This window comes from Paroedura picta, chromosome 11 (assembly GCF_049243985.1).
Source record: "Paroedura picta isolate Pp20150507F chromosome 11, Ppicta_v3.0, whole genome shotgun sequence".
NCBI lineage: Eukaryota > Metazoa > Chordata > Lepidosauria > Squamata > Gekkonidae > Paroedura > Paroedura picta.
Genome location: NC_135379.1, coordinates 33,805,075 through 33,826,852, shown reverse-complemented (window position 1 = coordinate 33,826,852; position 21,778 = coordinate 33,805,075). Strand labels below are relative to the sequence as shown.

The 21,778-nt window shown below is 41.5% G+C and overlaps 1 protein-coding gene and 1 non-coding gene across 9 annotated transcripts in view; one reads left to right on the top strand and one right to left on the bottom strand.

Moving 5' to 3' along the window:
• Positions 1-21,778, top strand: part of ZNF385D (zinc finger protein 385D) — a 411,072-nt gene that overhangs the window by 363,391 nt on the left and 25,903 nt on the right. The window lies entirely within an intron of this gene.
• LOC143821183 (U6 spliceosomal RNA) lies at positions 17,219-17,326 on the bottom strand. The gene has a single exon (XR_013225723.1). It is a non-coding gene; the product is annotated as a U6 spliceosomal RNA (small nuclear RNA).

Below are 21,778 nucleotides of genomic sequence, written 5' to 3'. Positions count from 1 at the left end.
AAGCAGCCCCGATCGCTGTCCGCCAAGCAAATGAGATGGGCGGAGTTTTTCGCCCGTTTCAACTTCTCCCTTAAGCATCTGCCGGGTAAAATGAACTTTTTGGCAGATGCATTGTCACGCCTGCCCCAGTACAACAGCAAACGAGACCCATTGGTGGACACCGTTTTTACCCCCGCCCAACTAGGGATGGCCGCCGTGACGCGCAGCCACGTAAAGACTGTTCCGCCCATCCCAGGGGGCTGGGTCCAGAAGGAGATGTCACAAGATCCGGAGTTTGGCTCCCTCCGCCCTGATCTGTCGGAGAAGAGAGGGCTCTTTTTTAAGGGCGAGAGACTCTTTGTTCCTGTTGCGACCAGGGGAAAAGTTTTGAAACTTTGCCACGACGCAAAGACTGCTGGACACTTTGGTTTCGTGAAAACTCTGCACCTAGTCAGGAGACAGTATTGGTGGCCGTCCCTGCGCAAAGATGTGGAGAAATACGTGCAGGGGTGCCCTATTTGTATTGCCTCAAAACCGGTTGGGGGCAAGAAAAAGGGGCTATTGCAACCACAGCCCACCCCCTCTCGTCCATGGACAGATGTCACTATGGACTTTATTACGGACCTCCCTCCCAGCCACGGGAACACCGTTATATGGGTGGTAGTGGATGCTTTTTCTAAACAGGCTCACTTCATTCCCTGCACGGGAGTGCCTTCAGCACCAAAATTGGCTTCTCTTTTTATTGAACACGTGGTACGTCTGCACGGGATCCCGACACGTGTCCTGACGGATCGGGGCCCCCAGTTCGTTTCCAAGTTTTGGAGGGAACTCTTGAGACTATTGGGGGTGGAGCAAGCCCTCACTTCGGGTTATCACCCTGAATCAAATGGCCAGACCGAAAGAGTAAACCAAATCCTGGAACAGTATTTGCGTTGTTTTATCAATCACCAGCAGGACAATTGGGTCTCCTTATTACCGCTGGCTGAATTTGCCTACAACAATGGGGTTCATGCCTCAACAGGGGTATCACCCTTTAAAGTAGTGTATGGGACTGATTTGGCAACAGCCCCCACCTGGGAACTCAGCTCCACTGAAACTCCTGACATAGATAAATGGGCATCAACCATCAGTACAGGTTGGCCAAAAATTGTTGCTAGCCTCAGAGAGGCGAAACAGGCCTATAAAGCTCAAGCAGATAAGAAAAGAGTACCTGCACCTGATTGGAAAGTGGGAGACCTGGCCTATTTGTCTACTAAGAACCTGAGGTGCCAGCAGAAATCTAAGAAACTTGGCCCTAAATATGTGGGGCCATTTAAGGTGGTAAAACTGATTAATCCTGTGACTGTTGAGCTAGCTTTACCAAAGACTTATAGGAATGTGCATCCGGTTTTTCATTCCAGCCTGCTGCGAAGAGCTCCGGTCCCAGACGAGTGGCACCCTCCTCCAGACCAGCCTGTGCCAATTTACATCGACAAAGACACCCACTATGAAGTCAACCAAATTTTAGACTCTCGTTTGCACAAGGGTCGCCTTCAATATCTGATCGAGTGGAAAGATTTCCCCTCGGGGGACAAAGAGTGGGTGGAGGCAGGGAATGTAAAGGCACCCCGCCTTCTCCGGGCTTTCCATCGAGCATTTCCTGATTGTCCTCGCCCGGTGGATGCCGGCTAGATGGGGGAGTGAAGTTAGTTTTAATGCGGAGGGATGTCAGACGCACAGGAAACTCACAACAAAACTTATTCAAAAGAAAATAGTTTTATTGATTAGCACTATACGCATTGGACTGAAAGTCAAATCTGACTCGAAGCCAGATTTGCCTCAGCTTATCAATACATTTCTCCCGCCCAAAACTTGACAGTTCCCAAGGAGGGGGGTTAGTGAAGAAAGACATATGTGAAACAAAAACAGGATTCCAAACTCCCATCCTTGAGAGAGGTACAAACAACCCTGTGAGCCCACAACAAGATAAGGTTAGAATAACATCACTATTCTATTTTATTGCTTACAAACTACAAGGCCGGGGCTAGCAGGCGCCAGGTCCCATTAAACAATATAACTGACATGGAGGAACTCAGGCTAATTTATGACAGAGATTCTACAATCCTGACACTATGGCCCTGGCGTTGTCACCCAGTTGTTCCACAGTGACTTCTTTTCCCCAAAACTCACAGCACTGAGTCTGCCCGCCAGATGTCTAGCTCTGACTTACTGCTGGCAGTAGTATCAGATTTTAATTTGTGTACCTTAATTTGCGTACTTAATCAAAATAAACCAAACCAGGGGATTCTAAACTTCAGAGTTATTTATTTTTATTAGTTAAAAATACAAATTAAAACCTGTAGCCATCCACCCATAAAACCATTAGAAAGCAGTGTCCAGATGGCAAATTAAAGTGAAAATCTTGTCATAAATGGTCTCTTATTTTTATTTCTATGGCATACATTCTTAGATGCATATTGCCTCATGGCAATCCTGTCATGTAACAGTTCAAGGCAGTTTCTCATCGTTCTGATGATGCCACAGACAGAGAGAACTTACTTAGTCACATGGAGTGGGATTTGACCAAATGAGTCTTCTGCAGTGCCAGACCAAAACTCATGTTTATGAAACTCATGAAGCGGTTCCAGTGGTCATCAGGGGCACTGGTATTTATTAACTGGTTGTTTAAACAAGACAGTGCTCAAAAAAGGCTGTTGGAATGGACGTATGAAAATAAGCATCACTAAAACATGCCACAATAGATGCTTAAATACCAAGATTTTCATCCTTCAGATGTAACAATTCAATCCATCAGCTTGGCTGATGTTATTGCGGCTAAGTTTAAACCAAAGAACATTTTGTTGTGCCTGGTGTCTTTGCAAGCTGCGTCCCCCACCCCACCCCACCCCACCCCACCCCACCCCACCCCTCTCAAATATAAATTAAATCATTAGTGAGCCCAGATGAGGGAAGCCACTTCCTTTTTGTTACATTTCACTGAGCAACTTAACTCATGGAGGAGGAGGAGGAGGAGGAGGAAGAGTTGGTTCTTATATGCCACTTTTCTCTACCTGAAGGAGTCTCAAAGCGACTTACAGTCACCTTCCCTTTCCTCTCCCCACAACAGGTGGGTGAGGCCGAGAGAGCCCTGAGATTACTGCTTGGTCAGAACAGCTTTATCAGTGCTGCGGCGAGCCCAAGGTCACCCAGCTGGTTGCATGTGGGGGAGTGCAGAATCAAACCCAGCTTGCCAGATTAGTAGTCCGCACTCCTAACCACTACGCCAAACTGGCTCTCTAGAATATGATTAAGAGCAGCAAAAACAGAGTCCAGTAGCACCTGTAAGCTCATGCCTTGAATAAATCTTTGTTGGTCTTAAAGGTGTTATTGGACTCTGTTTTTGTTGTGCTACTTCCAGCCAACATGGCTACCCACTTGAATCTGTGATTAAGAGCATTCTCTTATAAATTTCACAAGGTTCACTTCCACAGTCACTTTGCTGCCTTTCTAAACAATAGGAAATGGAGTGAAAAGCCTGTCTATAAAGCCCAGGTGCTTGAAAATGGTTCCTGGTAACCCTGTTTTCAAGGAGATCATCTGTGTACCTGTGCTGATTCTTCCTTTTCAGATGCAAGTAGAAGTTTTCCAGCTAATGCAATTCAGGTTCCACAGCTGACCACTTGTTTAAAAAAAATTAAATTACTGCTTTTCGTCTACCAATTCAAGTGAATTACAGTTCAGTCCAATTTGAAGTTACTCCATTCAAAACCCTCTCCATAGGATTGCAGTGCTACACACACACAAGCTAAGTTACAAGTAATGTTGTGTTACTCTGAATGTGGAAACCATTGTATACCCTGCAAGAACTGGTTGAGAGAGGGAATCTCGGTCCCAGGAGAGACAAAGCATATTTTGTGTTTGGGTAAGGGAGGGGTTTGGCACTAGCCACAAAGGCTGCCTGTGAACTAAGGAGAAGGAGAGCTTTTTTTGGGAGAAGGAAATAAAACAATATTACAAAGTTTGAGTCTAGTGGCACCTTTAAGACCTACAAAATTTTATGCACACAAAAATGTATCCCGTGAATGAAACTTTGCTGGTCTTCAAGGTGCCACGGGACTCAAATTTTGTTCTGCTGCTTCAGACCAACACACCTACCCACCTGAATCCAAAGAATAAAGCAATCTTTGCTTGCTCCCTTTCAAGCCCCTTTTCACCTTTGCCTCGGCAGGGCTATTAGGCAGGGCACCCAGATCAAGGGGCTTGAAAACTGAAGAGTCCATCTGCAGGTACCGAAGTATTTGTTGTGTCCTTGCCCTGGTGCCATGGAAGCCAGTAGTTTATTCAGAGCAGAAATGAAAGATTGTTTGCCTGTGATGACAACTGGCAGAGCAAACAGAGAAAGAGCACGTAGGATGGAGGAATGGAGCCACAGAAACAAAAGAGAAGTGGGAGGTATGAAGGAGGATAGTGTACACATTTGCAGATATTTCTTCAGCAAGCTGCATTGCACTTGTTACAGTGTATGGCTGTTTCTGTTTTAGAGTACATATATTTTGAGTTTGTCAGAAAGACACCAAGAAGATGGGCAAGTTTCTAAGGAATGACTGTCAAGAGTGATTAATGTCTTTCAGCTATTTTATGCAAAACCAAACCTGGGGGAAAGAATGTACTTAGATTGACAATTTAGGGTGCCCTTCAAGGTATTATAGGTAGTAAGGGCCGCTGCACTTTAGCAACCTGAAGTAGAGGAATGTCAAATTCTGGAATGAGAAGACCTGGTCTAGGGAGATATCCTGCCTACAAGCCTCAGCCCAGAAGTGTCAGTCCAGTGAAAGGTGGAAAGTCAGCCATTTTCTTCATTTCTCTTGTAGACATACGTTTTCTATTTTTCCACTTTCTTCCTTTCTCCTCTTAGCAAATTAAATCATTCCCGCCAACAACAAAATTTCTAAGGCAGCAATGCAAATTTGCTGAGGCCGATATGAATTTATTAATAAAAAGATCTGTGATGGAACTATATGTTTTGCTGATTTCAGATTTCCCTATGAGTCCACAGCTATATTGTATAACTTGGACCATTTCCACTGTTGTTATATTCTGGTGCATTCTCACCACATTGAATTCTGGATGCAGACCCCAAATTTGGCACCATGTAGGAGTCCATTCACAGCTTCCATTTTGCACATTTTGCACTTCTGTTGGGAGAGTGGCTAGTCCCATCTCCCACTGCCTCCCTTCCTTTTTTAAAAATCTAAGCATGGCAATAATGCAATCATGTCCTAATGCAATCTTGTTTCCATTGGCATCCTCATTCCCCCTCCCTTCCTCCCGTGGTAAAAATTCCTAAGCTCTTTTCTGTTCCATCTGCTGTGCATCTCACTCCCCCCTCCAAGCCTTCTTGGGAACAACACCAATTCATAGGGAGCTTGAAAACAATAGCACCTGTTTGCACCTTTCTTTCAAGTGGCCCTCATTATTCAAAAATTCTATGCCCTCATTTGCCTCCTCCTTCTCCCCCCCAATATACTGAATTAAAAAAAATAAACTTGTTTATCACTGCCACATTGTAACATGAAAGACTGGGTGTTGTTGTTGGTTTTTTTCCTTTCCTGTTCTCATAAACAGCAGCAGGAGGCTGTTGTGAACCATAGCACAGAGATACAGGAAAGCTCACCACCCTCCCTCCAGAGTGCCCCATTGCATGTTCAGTCATACTAGAGGGGGAGACAGGAAAGGCAGGGTGTGTATAGTGCTTGTACTGCTGCAGAATTCCATTGTAACGCAATCATGATCAAAATTTAAAAAATACCGTAGGAAGGGGAGCAGGGGAAAGGCAGGTGGAGAACATTGCATTGGTCAGATCTGGAATGTGGGAAACAATGGAGGAAGCCAACATGAATCTTTTGAACTACCACAAATTCTTTCCCATGGGACAGGGGGGAACCAGTTTTAGCAGCATTCCCGAACCATACAGCAAATACAGAGTACATCTAGTGCACCATTTTTTCCAGAAGTGGAAAGGTCCAGGCTGAATTGTATTATTTATTGTGCTAAAACTTTTATTATTTTTAATGTTACTATATTATATTTATTTCCTGCCCTCCCTTGCAGCTCAGGGCAGTATACACTTCATGAAGTGTAATTAAAACAGTTGGGAGGTGCTACTCCATTTCTGTTTGTATTGGAGGGGGAAAGGAGCAACATTTATATTCTCCCTCCTTTGTTTCCTTTTTTGTTCTTAAAGGGACTGGGCTAATTTCTGAAAGGCCCAAACTGAAGCCAGGGATTGCATCTTGACCTATCTGCTACATTTTCAGTTTACTGGTAGGCTGCATCTGTAATGAATGTGCATTTGGGCATTTTCAATATGATTTCTCTGTGCTAGTAAATGGATTCCATAGTTGGAAGTTAGTTTCACAAATACTCTTGTTGGGTTGTTTGTTTGTTTTCTGTGGTTGCCTTAAGTTGCCACACTGTTGAAAATAAATGTGACATCATTTATACAACTACATGTCCAAAGCTGCCCTGGTCGATCACTTGCCATCTTTGAATCCAGGTTCGGATCCCTTCTGAAAATTATGCTTGAGTCAAGTGTAAATTATTGAGACTGATGATTTGTTATGATCATTTGAGTTGCACTTTTCAAAAGTCAAATTATATGATGGTATTGACATTTTTCTCCATGTTAGGTTTCATTGCGGCGCATGTGATAATGTTTATCTCTATTTTTGATGAACTTATGGAGAGCAAGCCCCACTGTGGGAACTGCCTTGTACTTTAGTTTTCAAAAGAGAAGCTCACAGCTGTGACTCATTAGAAAGTTGAAGGGCAGAGCTGACATCTGGGATCCATTAAGGGCAAAATGGGAAGACGAGAGTATCTTTCCCACTTACGACTTAAAACACTCACCACTTAACATCCACAATTTGTTTGATAAAAGCCTGTAATCCATTATCTTAGTTTACTAGTTACTGTTTCATGCTCTTTAAATGATGTGTGAATTAATGTGGCCTCATTAAAGGGTGTTTCTACTTTCTGTCTTCTGCTTCAAACACAAAGCTTGTGCTGTACATAAATGCGCATCAGTTTGCTGCCAGGGACACCTGTTCAAAATGTCGCTACTCTTTGTCATACTTTAGCCAACCATGACAGTAGCAACTGGGAAACTTAAAGGAATAATGTGCCCACCTTTTATGAGTGCAGTGAAGAGTATGATCTGTGTTATAAAGTCCTGTTGGCAAGACCAAGCAACCATGTTGATGTCACTTTAAAGCAACTCCACAAAAGCCAGCACACCATGACAGGCTGTTTAATGTGTCCCACTCTTCGACACTATTTGGAGACGCTGTGTCAACATGTGATTGAAAAATGAGCAGTAGCATAGATGGTTTCAGCAGGGGGCAAGACAGATTCATGGAGGATGGATCCATTTGTGGCTACTAGCCATAATTACGTAAGGGAACTTCCACATTGACAGGTAGTTAACCGTGGATACTAATGCAGGCAACATCAGACAAAGGCCTTGACCGCATGAAGCTGGATGATATGATCTGGCAAGACTCTTCTTATGTTCTTATTTTCTCTTTTTATGGCTAATTATTTAATAATATTGTATACATACAGCTTTACTTCATGTTCTTAATTCAAAAAATTTTCAATAAATGTCAGTGACTGGCACATGGGCTCTGAAGAACCAGGGCCACAACAGAGAAAGCCCTGCTCTTCTTGATATAGTGTTGAATTTTATACTAGTTTATTGTGTAATTATGGATGTGATTCATGAGACTATCACTCCTGTACACCCCTGTTCCTAGTCTGATCAATTGAACATGTATTATTCAAAAGCAATCTGGTACATAAATTATATATATTTAATGGCTCTCAAGAAAACATACTAAACAAGAAACAAGAAACTCTTGATTTATGAAGTCTTCCTAAATTATAAGTCAGACTGAAGCCATAAATTCAGTTTAACTTTATTTTGTACTCTCTGGTTGCCTTTTTTTATTGGCATTGTGTTGTGATAGGATTCACACATGGCCCAAAAATGTATTGTGTTAATTGTTAACCAGTTCATGGTTGAAACCAGCATGTGCTCCTAATATTGCTATTAATTATAAAAGTTTATTAAAGTACTACTCCCCCCCACACACACACACATACACACAATGAAGATTAATGGCTGCTGGAAGTAGAGCATTCTGAAAGGAAAGGGGTTTGTAAGCCATTTTTCATTAATTCTGTTAATTCCATTCATGTAATAAAATCTTTGAAGTATTTAAAAAATAATGAAGTTTCTTCAGCATTCCAGATTTTAATTAGAATTGGTTAGCCTTTTCTGAGGATACAGATATTTCAACACACACAATACACCATATTTTATTTTAACAGTGGATAGTAGGAATGGGGACAAACTGGTTCATGAACTAAAGTTCATGATGAATTTTAACTAGTTCACGGTTTGCACAATCAAGTTCATGGCAGATCAACCAGCATGAATTTTCCATGATGTTACAAACTGTTCTTGCCAGTTCATGAGCAAATACATTTCCAAACAGATATTTACAAAATTTCAAGGCAGCAACTTGGACAGCATGTCAAGGAGCATCAAGGGGTGGTCCCCTGTGACTGTAATATCTCTAGTGTGCACACAATTAGTTCTATTCACACCTGAACTCCTGGACCTGTCAAAATGACCACAGTGTACATTTTGACAGGCACAGGTTCAGGAATGTATAGAAGAAATCCTGTGCAAGCTAGAGACACCAAACATGCAAGGGACCTCCCCTAGATATTCCTCTACTTTCCCTGTAAGTTTGGTGTCTCTAGCTTGCATAGGATTTATTTTATACTCTTCTTAACTTGAATCTGTGCCTGTCAAAATGACTATCATTTTCAGATTCAGGAGTGTATAGAACTGATCCCGTACAGACTAAAGATACCAAACTTCCAGGAGATTTCTGGATGACTCTCTTTTACCTGCCCTCCAAGTTTGGATTTTCAAGGTCTATTACGACCCCCAAAAAAGATGCTCCCCAGGAAAGTGCTTTATGGGGAAATGACGCACACCTCCCCTCAAACCAAACCAATTTACTTACTTACTGGTTCTACTACTATACCCCCTGCCTGGTACACAGGCTCAGGGTGGTTCACAATATGCATCACATGTACATTGTCTGTAAAATTACAGTTGAAAACATTATTGACATCCAGATTAAATAGAGTGAAAGCTGTGTAAATTTGACAGGTGATTTAGTAGTAGCTGCTGACCTGTTTACCTAAGCCTTTCTAGATTAAAAAAAAAACTTGAGTTATAAAGTGACACACTGCATGATACTGAGCTGTCAGATGGAGGAGGAGCATTCCAAAGCACTGGCTAGCTTGTGCAGAAATGCCACATACATGTGTGGTTTTTAGTGGACTATGCTTGCCCTTAGACATCAAAATTTCTTGGAAATTTAGGGGGAATTCCGCACGCGATAAATGCAGTGTAATGTTTGCCGAATGTAGGCAACATATTCTGGCCCCTCCACATGATGTCGCCTACATCCAGTGTCTGGGCAGCAGCTGGCTTGTGACATCCTCCATGTTAAAGCGCAACTTCGGGAATCACAAAAAGTGGATTTACCAACCTAAAAATCATGATCCACCAGCAGACAACCAGCAGTCAACCTGGAAAACGAACGTATGATGGGTGAAACACGTGTTATTCAGCTCTGCAATGTCCCACCCTCGAACTCACCTCCCCTCTTCCCAGGGATGGGGATTTTTTTCTTTGTAAAAATGGCAACGTGCACAGAGCAACGCATATGCGGATACACGTGTAGGAGAGGCTAGTGATACTCAGAAACATATATTATTCAGTGATGTGACACAAAGCATGCTTCCAAATTTTCATTCGTTACAAAATAATGAACAACTTGAAGTTATCACAGCATCTCTAAAACACCATGTTTTTGGCACACTCCCCAAAATGTGAGTGCTTTGCTGTTCTAAAACAGGCACATCATGCAACAGAAGCAAGGTTCATGGTTGATCATCCCTATACCCTTGCTAAATGACCGTTTCAGGGTGGCTCACACGGCATTTTATTTTTTGTCACTACAAATTGTGATATGCAGGAAGGGATTGGTTGCCTAAAGAGATTCGCAGGCCGAAGCGTAACAAGTTTAAGGCGCCTTACTCTCTCTTCTGCCATTTCTAGCTGCAAATGAGGAGGGTAAAATGCGTGAAAAGTCGGCTGAAAAAGGCGAGACAGCTATAAGATGAGGAGGGCCACTGAGAAGCGATAACATATTGCATTCAGCGGGCATTTTGCTATTTAGACCAATGTGCGGAAATGCCCTAGATATTAAAAAACCGAAGGATACAATCCAATCCTAGCTGAAAACTTCTAAGTTGCATTTATTTCAGCAGTTGGAGATTCAAGCGTATGTTTGACTTTCCCATTGAATGTACTGGGGATTTGTTGTTGTTGTTATGTGCGAAGTCGTGTCCGACCCATCGCGACCCCATGGACAATGATCCTCCAGGCCTTCCTGTCCTCTACCATTTCCCGGAGTCCATTTAAGTTTGCACCTACTGCTTCAGTGACTCCATCCAGCCACCTCATTCTCTGTCGTCCCCTTCTTCTTTTGCCCTCGATCGCTCCCAGCATTAGGCTCTTCTCCAGGGAGTCCTTCCTTCTCATGAGGTGGCCAAAGTATTTGAGTTTCATCTTTAGGATCTGGCCTTCTAAAGAGCAGTCAGGGTTGATCTCCTCTAGGACTGACCGGTTTGTTCGCCTTGCAGTCCAAGGGACTCACAAGAGTCTTCTCCAGCACCAGAGTTCAAAAGCCTCAATTCTTTGACGCTCGGCCTTCCTTATGGTCCAACTTTCACAGCCATACATTGCAACTGGGAATACCATAGCCTTGACTAAACGCACTTTTGTTTGCAGGGTGATGTCTCTGCTTTTTAGGATGCTGTCTAGATTTGCCATAGCTTTCCTCCCCAGGAGCAAGCGTCTTTTAATTTCTTTGCTGCAGTCCCCATCTGCAGTGATCTTGGAGCCCAGGAAAATAAAATCTGTCACTATCTCCATTTCTTCCCCATCTATTTGCCAGGAATTGAGAGGGCCGGATGCCATGATCTTTGTTTTCTTGATGTTGAGTTTCAAGCCAACTTTTGCACTCTCCTCCTTCACCCGCATCAACAGGCTCTTTAGTTCCTCTTCACTTTCTGCCATTAGAGTGGTATCATCTGCGTATCTGAGGTTGTTGATATTTCTCCCTGCAATCTTGATCCCAATTTGTGACTCCTCTAATCCCTCTAATCCCGTACTGGGGATTAGAAATGCTTAAATTTAACTGCATCATTCCAATTTGGTCTTGGAACTACAGAATGTCAGTGTTTCACTTATGTAGCCTTTTATTATTTAAGGGGTAGATTCTAGTCCTGTCCTGCTACTTCATCGAGCACAGTTTTGAGCCTTCCTCTAGCCTAAGGAGTCTTAAGTGAAAGGAACATAAGAGCATATTAACTTGCATGACTACTCCATAGAGGATGGTTGAATCCTCTCCACACATTACTCAAATTATTTTTTTTAATGGAACCGAAATCAGACTTTTTAGTATCTGCATTTTAAGCCTGTAAGCACCTGTGCACATTTTGGAGCAAGTCCCATTGGGAAAACAATGGTGGGATATATATTTGAGGTCCAAAGCAAATGAAATATTTTGACAGAAGGTTAGCAGGTGATTATTAACTTTCCTCTGTGTTCATTTTTTCAGTCACTAATATTCTGCAACAGTAGCATAATATAGTATGCATGGGCTTCACAACTTTTCCTCAGCTACCACCTTTCCTTGTCAATCTTGCTCTGTTTAAAGGTGTGTGGTGAAGGATAGAGATACCCAACTGCAGGACCCATTGAGTTTGATTTAGAATTCAGTTGTAAAGTCAGATGCAGTTGCAGAGATTGTGGTATTTATCTTTTGTTGAGGAAAACCATCATTTTTTTAATAGGGAGAAAATATCATATAAAGATCCTCCCAGATTTGGGCAGAACATAGCAGACATCTGAAAACAGTAGTACTTTGTTTACATATTCTTAACGTTTAAGTATGTTTCCGAAAGTTTGTTATAGTAACCTAAACTTATACAAATGCAGTAGTACTAGAAAGAACAATTGCTGGTGGACTAACCTATTTCTTATTATTTATTTTAACTAAAAGCCAGTTCCTGCTTTTCCTTTGTGATATATCAGAAAAAAGCTAGTACAGGTATAAATGTGAGTGAGATCTTTTTATATAAGCAACTAAGTGGATTTTGATCAAAGTTTAGTATTATGTATTTCAACATTTATACTAGGTCTTTCAGGTATTTGTCCCCAAGCTAGTTTAAACAGAAGGCAAATAACTCAGCTATAAGTGAATACATGTGGTTGTTTCCAGAGGGAAGTGTATTTCTTTCTGATGGTTCCTTCCCAACCATAGTAGAGGTGCCATCCTCCTTGTGATGGCTGGAGATATCCAAGGATTACAGCTGATCTATGGGTGTCTGACAATAATTTACCTGAAGGAAATTGTGATTTTGGATGGTGGACTCTGTCCATCCCCAACCCCTACCATCATGAGGTCCACCCTCTGAATCTCCAGTTATTTCCCAACCTGGAACTGGCAACAATAAAACAGCAGTAATGGAAGGATTACTGTTGCAAGGCACCAAATGAAGCAGACAAGCAGTGAGAGGCACTGTTTCTGTCTTTGCTACAGTTCCTGCCTATTAAATCTAAGTGTAGCGTCTTTGGTGGTTAGAAGTGACCCTCGTTCATACTAATGGAGAAGATGCTAGGTTCCAGCCCAAGGACTAATAACTAAAAAGGGCTTAAATGATACTATTGAATATTTTTTTTATTTCTGTAACAGTGAGCAAAGCTCTTCATCTAGTTATTTTTGCCAGAATTATGCCCCTAAGCATATGAATATTAGTCTTTGTTCTGTCATTACACAAACCATGATATATTGTTACCACATGAACAAGCCTTGAAAAGTATTCAGGCATCTATATACATACAGTCGTGACCATACACCCTGACTAAATGCTGAAGGTTCCGAAGACTCCTATTGGTGGAATCTCCCCCACTCGGGGCCAATTGTTGCTCTTGCTTAGGATTCCACACACACCCCATTCCCTTCAGGCCTGCTCTAAAGGAAGCCTCTAACAGCCCCTGACTGAGGCGAGGGATGAGTTTCCAACAGTAACACAGGGGTGTCTGAGGGCATGTGTGTCCTTTCCTTTTGAGGTGGGAAAGCTTTCTCCTTCTGCCTAATACTGGCTGACAGGGAGGCTACAGAAAAGTCCCATCTCACTTAAAATACTGCTGTGGCTGGCCTCACTGCTGGAGGAAAGACTTAGCCAAGCCATGCGTGTCTCTTCTCCACCACTCTCTGAACATTTGAACTACGCAAGGTTATTCTGCAGATGAAACTGGATACTGTTGCAGGGGTTATTTTGCCTCCTGTTTCATCTGTGCACCTGGAAATTGGCTACCCCTGGATTGGAAATATTCCATGAAAGTGGGGCCTCAAAAGGGTATAATGCCTCCACAGCCACTCAATCAGCTATATAGTACCCTTGGCCTATTTCAGGTGAAGAAAATGCAGAGTGCAGGTAAGGTTGCCAGATAGATGTAGGTTCATGTTCTGGAATTCCACACTTCCTAGGTGTGCTTGAACCTGATTTGGATCAGGACTGTTGTACTTAGAGAGACCTCCTCTTAGGGTTGGCAGCTTCCAAGTGAGGCACAAAACCCACATCAAACCATGAGCTAGCGCCTGTTGCATTACAGTTCACAACGGGCTTTCCTACTAAGTACACACATAATGCCTGAATCCATCCATACAGCAAAAATAATTTTGATCTGGGATTACCTCAAAGTTGGATCTAGAATTACATCAAAATGCCATTTGCTGGTACATCCAAACTATACTTTGTGCTTGCCCTACAAAGCATATTTGCAAGTAGTGCCCGGACTGGAATCCTGAAATTAGCATCTTATTTTGCTGTGTATGATGGAAAGATGCCAGAGATCTTATAAGTAGCCTTGTTCATACTGCAGCAAACCATGACTTGCCATTATGTCTGAACCAAGCCTTCTGGATTTGAAACAATTAGCTGCCGTAGAGTAGTTCAAACATTTCCCACTGGAGTCCTGTAGAGAAAAGCTGAGAATGTTATCCTAATGATTGTTCTTGGCATTGATTGCAGCTTTCATATTCAGGTAATTTAGAAAAGCTTTCTAAGTAGAAAAATTACAAATTGCACTATCCATCTGCAAAGATCTTGTTCATACTGGATGCTTATAGGTAGTTATCATGCTTCACATTATTTGTCATTTTTAATTCGGACACTTGAAACAGATTCTATGTCCTCTGAGCCACTGTAAGAGAAGGGAAGCCAAACATGGATGCTTCCCAGTCAATTCATAATTATTGATGTATAACATGGCCAAAAAAAAAAAAAATTGAGTCTCCAGACAGGATCTTTCACTAGTCAGGAAAACTGTAATTAAACATCAAACATTATGTTGCCAGCTGTGAAATTCACATGCCAAATGATTCGAATTGGTTCTGATATCTCTGCAAATTATCACAAGGCTGTCAAAGCAAAATACTGTAAAACTGGAAAGACATTGATATGCAGTGCCATGTATATTTAAAAGAAACAGGAAATCAAGCTACATATTACCACCCCACCCCACCCCCCGCCTAAGGCTTGAAGTTCATCTGAGCCTCTTTATTTAAGGAGATGTATTTAAAAGCTCTGTCAGCAATTATAAGGCAATATTTATGATGACAGAAGAGAAACAATTCTAGTATTTATAGCAGGGACATCTTATGGACTGCACTGTGCATCTCTAAAATTTCAAAACACTCAAGTGGAGAGGAAGTTGCTTAGATGGTCTTCTGGTGTTATATTAAAATGGCACTAAATGTTTCAGTTCAAGATAAATGAGAGTAATTATAATATCACAAATATTTATATGGGCGAAGTGCAAGAAGTGGTTGGCAGGCTTATTGTGGCAAACCTGTACATTTTATTAACATGCAGAATATATAAGAAAAGAATGACCAAAATAATATTAGAATCAATGTGAGGCTAAGCAACCTAATATCCCCTCAAGGGTTAATGTGAGGCCTATTCTGATGCTCAGATGTTCAAGATTTCCACATTCCTGCAACTATCTTTTCAAGGCCAGGTGCAAGAATGTAGTAACTGGGCTTTTATAACCACACCGTATCAGGGATCTCTGAACTCTTCATAGCTAACTTCCTGTTTGACTGGGTAGTGAGTCCAAATGGGAGTCTCCATCTAACTACCCGCGTGTCCTTGCCAATTTTCCCTAGTTTTCCAGGCTGTGTTAAACTTCTGTTAGTCAAGGCTGAATACCAAAACTCTTTCTCGGTAAGGCTCAAATAAGAGTCATCTTCCTCAACATCCCATTCAGAAGTCTTTCGCTGGTCATCTGATGCAAACCAACTTCTTTGCTTTAAAAAAGTGCAGTCTTTGAGTTCTTTGCTTCAGGGAGGTTCTCACAAGTCTCTCCTATGCAATGGGTTAAGCATTGCATTAAGTGTCTTTTACCTTTTTTGTTTAAATTAATACCAAAAGTTAAATATCTTATCCCAACATATACAATATTCAAAATGAAACAACCTGTTTCAACAACTTCCACCCTCTCAGTAAAGCTCTCTCAGACACATAGCTGGTTTTCATTGACCTCATGCTTCATGAGTTGTGGGTCCTAGTATCCATGATCCATCAGCTTTTGACTTGAAACTTACAGTCTAAAGAACTTTTTGAAAGAAAGGAGATATAGTTATGGATCAGAATAGAGGGTCAGAAGGTTTTGTGCAGGAGAGTGGTGTTGGAATAAAAATAACAAGGGCAGATAAATAGAGATGGGAAAGGACCAGAAGACAATGAAAAATTACACTGAAAGAATACCGAACTTATTTTAAAATGAAGTTGTTATTAGATATCAGGATAACAAGTATAACTGATGTTGGTGAAAATCAACTGTACCTTATTTTCTCATGTGATCTTAACATAAAATTCCTAAGCAAAATTTTCTTATGAGGACTTACTCCCAAAATCTGTAAGGTGCTATGGAAATTTATGTAATAGTCACAGCTTTTCAACATTATACTAATTGAATTGGCTCTAACTGCATGTAATATATTAAAAGCAGATGAACTCTAATAGAAGCAAAACAAAGGCAGCTAAACGTAAAACAGTACATAAATAAGAACTGCATGTGGTCACTAAAGACTATTTCTTTTTAATTAGAAATATTCTAAAATCTTTTGTCCGCAATAAATTGTTGGAAAGGTAACAGAAATAGAATTATGTTTTCATAATATATAGCTTTGGGTTCCAGCTCATTTTTTCCAGGTTACATCTAATTCTGGCAAATGTATTTGGTCTATTGGCAGTGTCTGAACTAAAATATTTACTCCTGGAAATTGTATTCTAAACCGGTGGTGGAAAGTGCCATCAAGGGTTGACTTTTGGTCACCATGTAGGGTTTTCAAGGCAAGAGATTCCAGAGGTGGTATGCCATTTCTTGCTTCTATATCATGACCCTAGTATTCTTTGGATACTGGCCAGGGCCAACCCTTCTTAGCTTCCAGTCCCTGACAAGATCAGGCTAGCCTGGACTATTTAGGTAAGGGCTATAATATGTGTGTGTTTGTATTCTGAACTACACTGTTTGAAAAGGTTCCACATATAAGTACTAACCTTTGTTCTTGAAACTTCATATGAAATCATTGAAGTATATTCTAATAAAGGGTTGATTTATTCTTCTGATCCATTGTCACAGGATTAAGGATAGAAATGGTCTGTTAGGCCAGTGATGAGAAGTAGTGTCCTTCTCTGCTGCCAGGTTACACAAAATCAAGGATGGTGACAGGAATAAGATACTGCAGAAAGCTATTGTCAGGCAATTGCCTGCAACTAAGGTCTGCAATAAAAATGCTTACCATCATGGACAACAGATCATAAAGACAGATCACAATGATCGATGGGGGCACTTTGAGAGTGATATTTACCGGTTAAGCCCCAGGGACATTTATCCCAACTGTGTCAGCTCTTTCTTGGAATCTCTTTCCTAAAACCTCCCATTAAGTTGAGGGAGAAATACATCCTCAGCAAATAAAATGCTTTTTCCAACAAACATATACCCGGTAGGTTCCCCCCAAAAGTAACACCACCCAAAAGTGGAGCCTGCTCAATGTCTTTGCAAAGGTCATCCTTGCACAGAAGTCATTCTAATCTTCTCTGTATCTTTCCAGTTTTAGTATATGAGCTGCCCTACCTGTTCACTTGAATGCCTTCCCCTTAACAGTACTTCAGGGCAGATTTTCCAGAATCCCCTTGGAATCGAGGCATAGAAACAATTGCCCACAATTTTCTTCTATTGCCCCTTATGTACTAATGAGAGGAAACTACTAGTTGTGCCCTTCCTCATGCGAATCCGGTCTCTAGAAAGCTTTTTCCACCATGCAGAGTCATCTATTGAAATATCTTTTGGATGATAGGCACAGTAGAGTCTCATGCACTGTAGCCATGGTCATGGTGGTTTTGGCTTGATACATTGACAAACTTATAAAGCCTGGAATCACTTACCATTCATCCTATTTTTGAGCCTGGATAGTGAAATGGATCCTGTACAGCAGGGGTAGTCAACCTGTGGTCCTCCAGATGTTCATGGACTACAATTCCCCAGTGTTTGCTGGCAGGGGGCTCATGGGAATTGGAGTCCATGAACATCTGGAGGACCACAGGTTGACTACCCCTGCTGTACACAAATGACACACAGTGGAATGCATTAAGTTAACTCATTGTGCCTATACGGTCAGTGGCATCCATTCAGGAAATAATCTCAATGTATTGCCTAGGTTCATGCACAGACACTGAGATATGAAAAAGTAAATTTCATCTCAGAACTTTCCAACTTCCCTCCCCAACTTCACTTCATCTTGAACATTAGAATTCTTAACAATGGCTTGCAAAGGGGGGGAGGGGCAGTGACTGCAGTGAGAAAGCCTTTGTGTCCAACATTGTGGTCATGTAAATGGACAAACCTGAATTTGTTAAGATATGTGAGAACAGCTGGCCAACCAGCTGGCTCCCTGCTTGGGAGAAGAACATGAGTCAAACTGGTGGGTACTAGAGTATGCCTACTCAAGATGTTTGATTGGCGAGAGAGAGAGAGAAAGAGAGTTGCCCAGCTGGGTATGCAAATAATAATAAATTTTTATTAAATCTGAAAATACACAAGAATGTATCCTGGCTTTGCCCTGTGCAGACACACATCTACACATTCTTCAGTTCAGCAGCTGCAGTTTCTGCAAGCCTTATTCGATGCCTGGGGACCCCCTCCGGCAGATGCTGTTGTTTTGATAGTGCTTTTCTCTTGGAGGAAATTAATCTGGTCATGACTCTCTGTTTGCTTCTCGAGCAGCAGGCCTAGAACAAAGCCAAAGTTTAAAGGAACAGCTGCAGCTGCTAATGGTGTTGGGAGCTTTGTGAAGCTAGCTGTTGTGGTTGCTGCCACCCACACATCTTGCTTTTGTGTGCTCTGAGAAACTGGCACAGTGAACCATTCACCTCCAACTTCAACCTGACAGCTAGGTTCGAATTCAGCTTTGCTTCTATGGGAACTCCGTGGTGTACCATTTGTGAACCACTGGTGACCTGTGGATTCTGGTTTGAGAACTATTGCTGTGGTAGATGGACATGGTTCAGTGGCAGCAGGAGATCCTCCTGGAAGAAATTTTCCTAATGGGATGGTTTTCTTTGGTGTCTCCAGCATATTAGAATCTGTGGCTGTTTCTAATTTAAACAAACTTGGAAAATGAACCTCATAATTACGCATTTAAAAATCCTGGTATTATAAGAATACAACCATATAATGGCATTAGAAAAACTGTTGTTTGAATATAATGGCATGTCTTTGGGCATTTTAGTTAATTTAGAATTATATCTTGATTGTGGTATGTGGTATGAGGTAAAGATGTATTGAAATGTAAATGAATAGTTATGCAGGATCGTTGAGTACAAAATTTCACAGGTGTACTCCAGCACAGGCTTGATTTTCTGGTTATAATCAGTGAACACCAGATGTTGGCTTGGGATGAAGGTCCCCCCCCCGGGGTTTTTTTTTGGGGGGGAGACAAAGTTCTAGTTTTAGCTAGGCTGGCTTGACAGTTCAGCTTGGAAGGCAATGCAGATGAGCGAAAGATGGTGCAGCAGATGCAGCACCATTCAGGGGCAGAATTCAACACCATCTGAGACTGATTCAGGCTGTTGTGTTGATGAGCTCTTTGGGGGTGATGGTTATAGAGGTGACCTCCTCGGTGCAACATTTACGATCTCTTGCTTTGAGACTATTTGTAGAGTGCTCAGGTAAGCTTCGTCTTGCATGATGTCCTGGGTCTGTCACTCTGCTGGTTTTGACAACAGCAAATATATCGGTGTATTAAGCTTGGTGGGTCACTCTGCAGGGGGGAAAAAACCTGCATCATTTAATCATTATAACTTTTCTATAATGTCGGGTGAAAGTGAGGGCCAGACTTTGGCAATGCATTCTAATGTCAAGTATTTAAAAGGTGAAGCTGAAGAGCAGTGAATAAATGGTAGAAGCCATTACTACTGCCTTACCACTGCAGAACATTTAAGTGAGGCAGTGGTTGGCAGCTTTGTTTCAGCGATGATTGTTTCCTCTAATGTGCCCCAGAGACACCTCTTCTTATGGTTTACAATCAAACATTACAGTTTCTTTGAGCACGCAGTGAATAGCCAAGTTGGCAGCCGAGTCACAACTCTGTATACATATCTCCAGCAACAATGCAGGATCTTTTACTCTGAAAGTGTTTATACAATACCTTTCCTGAAAATAGACTCAATCATTCAAGACTTTTCAACGGTCATCAATTTATCACCAGTTACTCAATTTAGCATCAGATATGGCAATTTGGAATGCTAAGATCCAGGGCTTCTGTTGTTCAGTTTTCCTGTTCATAGCTGTAAGTTCTCGTGATTATATCTTCTGAGACATAAATGAACTTCAGAGATGTAAGTTGCTGAAAGATCAGTCTTAGAAGCTTGCATCATTTTGAAAAAATGAATTAGTTACCCACCTAAGGAAGGTGAATGGATTATCTTCTGGCCTAAATAGAAGGTGATGCAAGTTGAATCAAATCCATCTTGCCTCCCTTGTCCCCTCCATTTTAGCCACTGGCATGCAGTTTGATTTTACTTTTTTGTTTTATTTTTGGGGTGTGCAGAAAAGGAGTTTGTCTTTGTAAAGAGAATGCTGTGACAAAGGGATTCCCCACAGGACCTGAAACCAAATTTGCATGCTGTCATTTTAAGCGTTCTTCTCTTAGGCATTCATTTGAATACATGACAACACATGCTGGATGACCCCTTTAAGGATTCCTTTGATAAAAGAGGGCCACACAAGATCTACATGGCATCAACACCATGGTGTTTCTGGCTGTTTTCTTCAAAGTCCCATTTTACATTATTAATTTGTGGCTCTGCAGCCTCCAAAACAACAATGCAGCTATGGAATTTAAACCCAGTACCTTGAAGTCAAAGTCTAACAGAAATTCGGTGACTTTTATGGAGCAGTTAAAATCACTGTGATCCTCTCTGGTCTTGATAATGAGATCTACTTTTGAAGTTCAAATCCCTGTCCTTTGTCCTAATTTCAGAAATGGATTTTTAAACATCTCTGCATAAGTTTATTAATTAAATGCCCAGAATGGCAGCTTGAGCCACCACCTCATTCCCCAAAAGATCCTTGAGCAGAAAACCTTTCATTCACAATTTCTCAAAATTGTTTCTATTTCTGCCTCACTGAGGAAGGAAAAATCTATATTATAGGCTTGAAAAGACAGCTTCCAAATTTAGTCAAAACCAAGTTTACTTAAAATAGACTCAGAATAAATTACTTCTTCTCCCCTCTCTTCCCTCATTTGCAGTCATCTTTCTTTAAACAACATTTCTCAGAAAGATCCCCCAGTTCAGAAATTGCTTCCCATTTTCCTACCCTGCTCTTTCTCCACCTACACTTCAACCTCCAACTGTTGTTCCTGCCAGCTTTGTTCAATTAACTTTAGCAGGAATCCCATTTATGCAGTTAATTTCTTTCAGGATTGATGAACTGTGCATTGAACTGGAGGGACTGACAGTTGAAACAGAATACAGATTTCATTACAAAGCTGTGTACCATTAATTAACAAAAACAAGTCACTTCAGGACACAGTCAAAAGGAGAACACCCAGCCCCTGAATTGGTGTTGCATGAGGTTACTGTCCTTTTTCTCTTCCTTTTTTCATTATTGAGTGCTTAATTCTATAGCCTGATTTTTACATTTGCAACACATCAATCAAATATATCTCCCTACCTCCATGGGCTCAGACAAAGGAGGCAAGGGTCACATCTCAGACTATGAAATGTGAATGCTGGGTTCATGCGGTCTTAATTGACTTTGAGGTTTCTAATTTTGTTGTGGTACTTCAGACCAACACCGCTATCCTCTTGAATCTATCTTTGAGGTCATACAAGAAGAAGAACTGTTTTTTTAACTCCCCCTCCCCTTTTACTACCTAATGGAGTCTCAAAGTGGCTTACAGTCACCTTTCCTTCCTTTCCCCACAACAGACCCCCTGTGAGGTAGGTGGGGCTGAAAGACCTCTGAAAACTGTAACTGGCCCAAGGTTACCCAGCTGGCCATTTGTAGAAGAGGAATGGGGACTTAAAT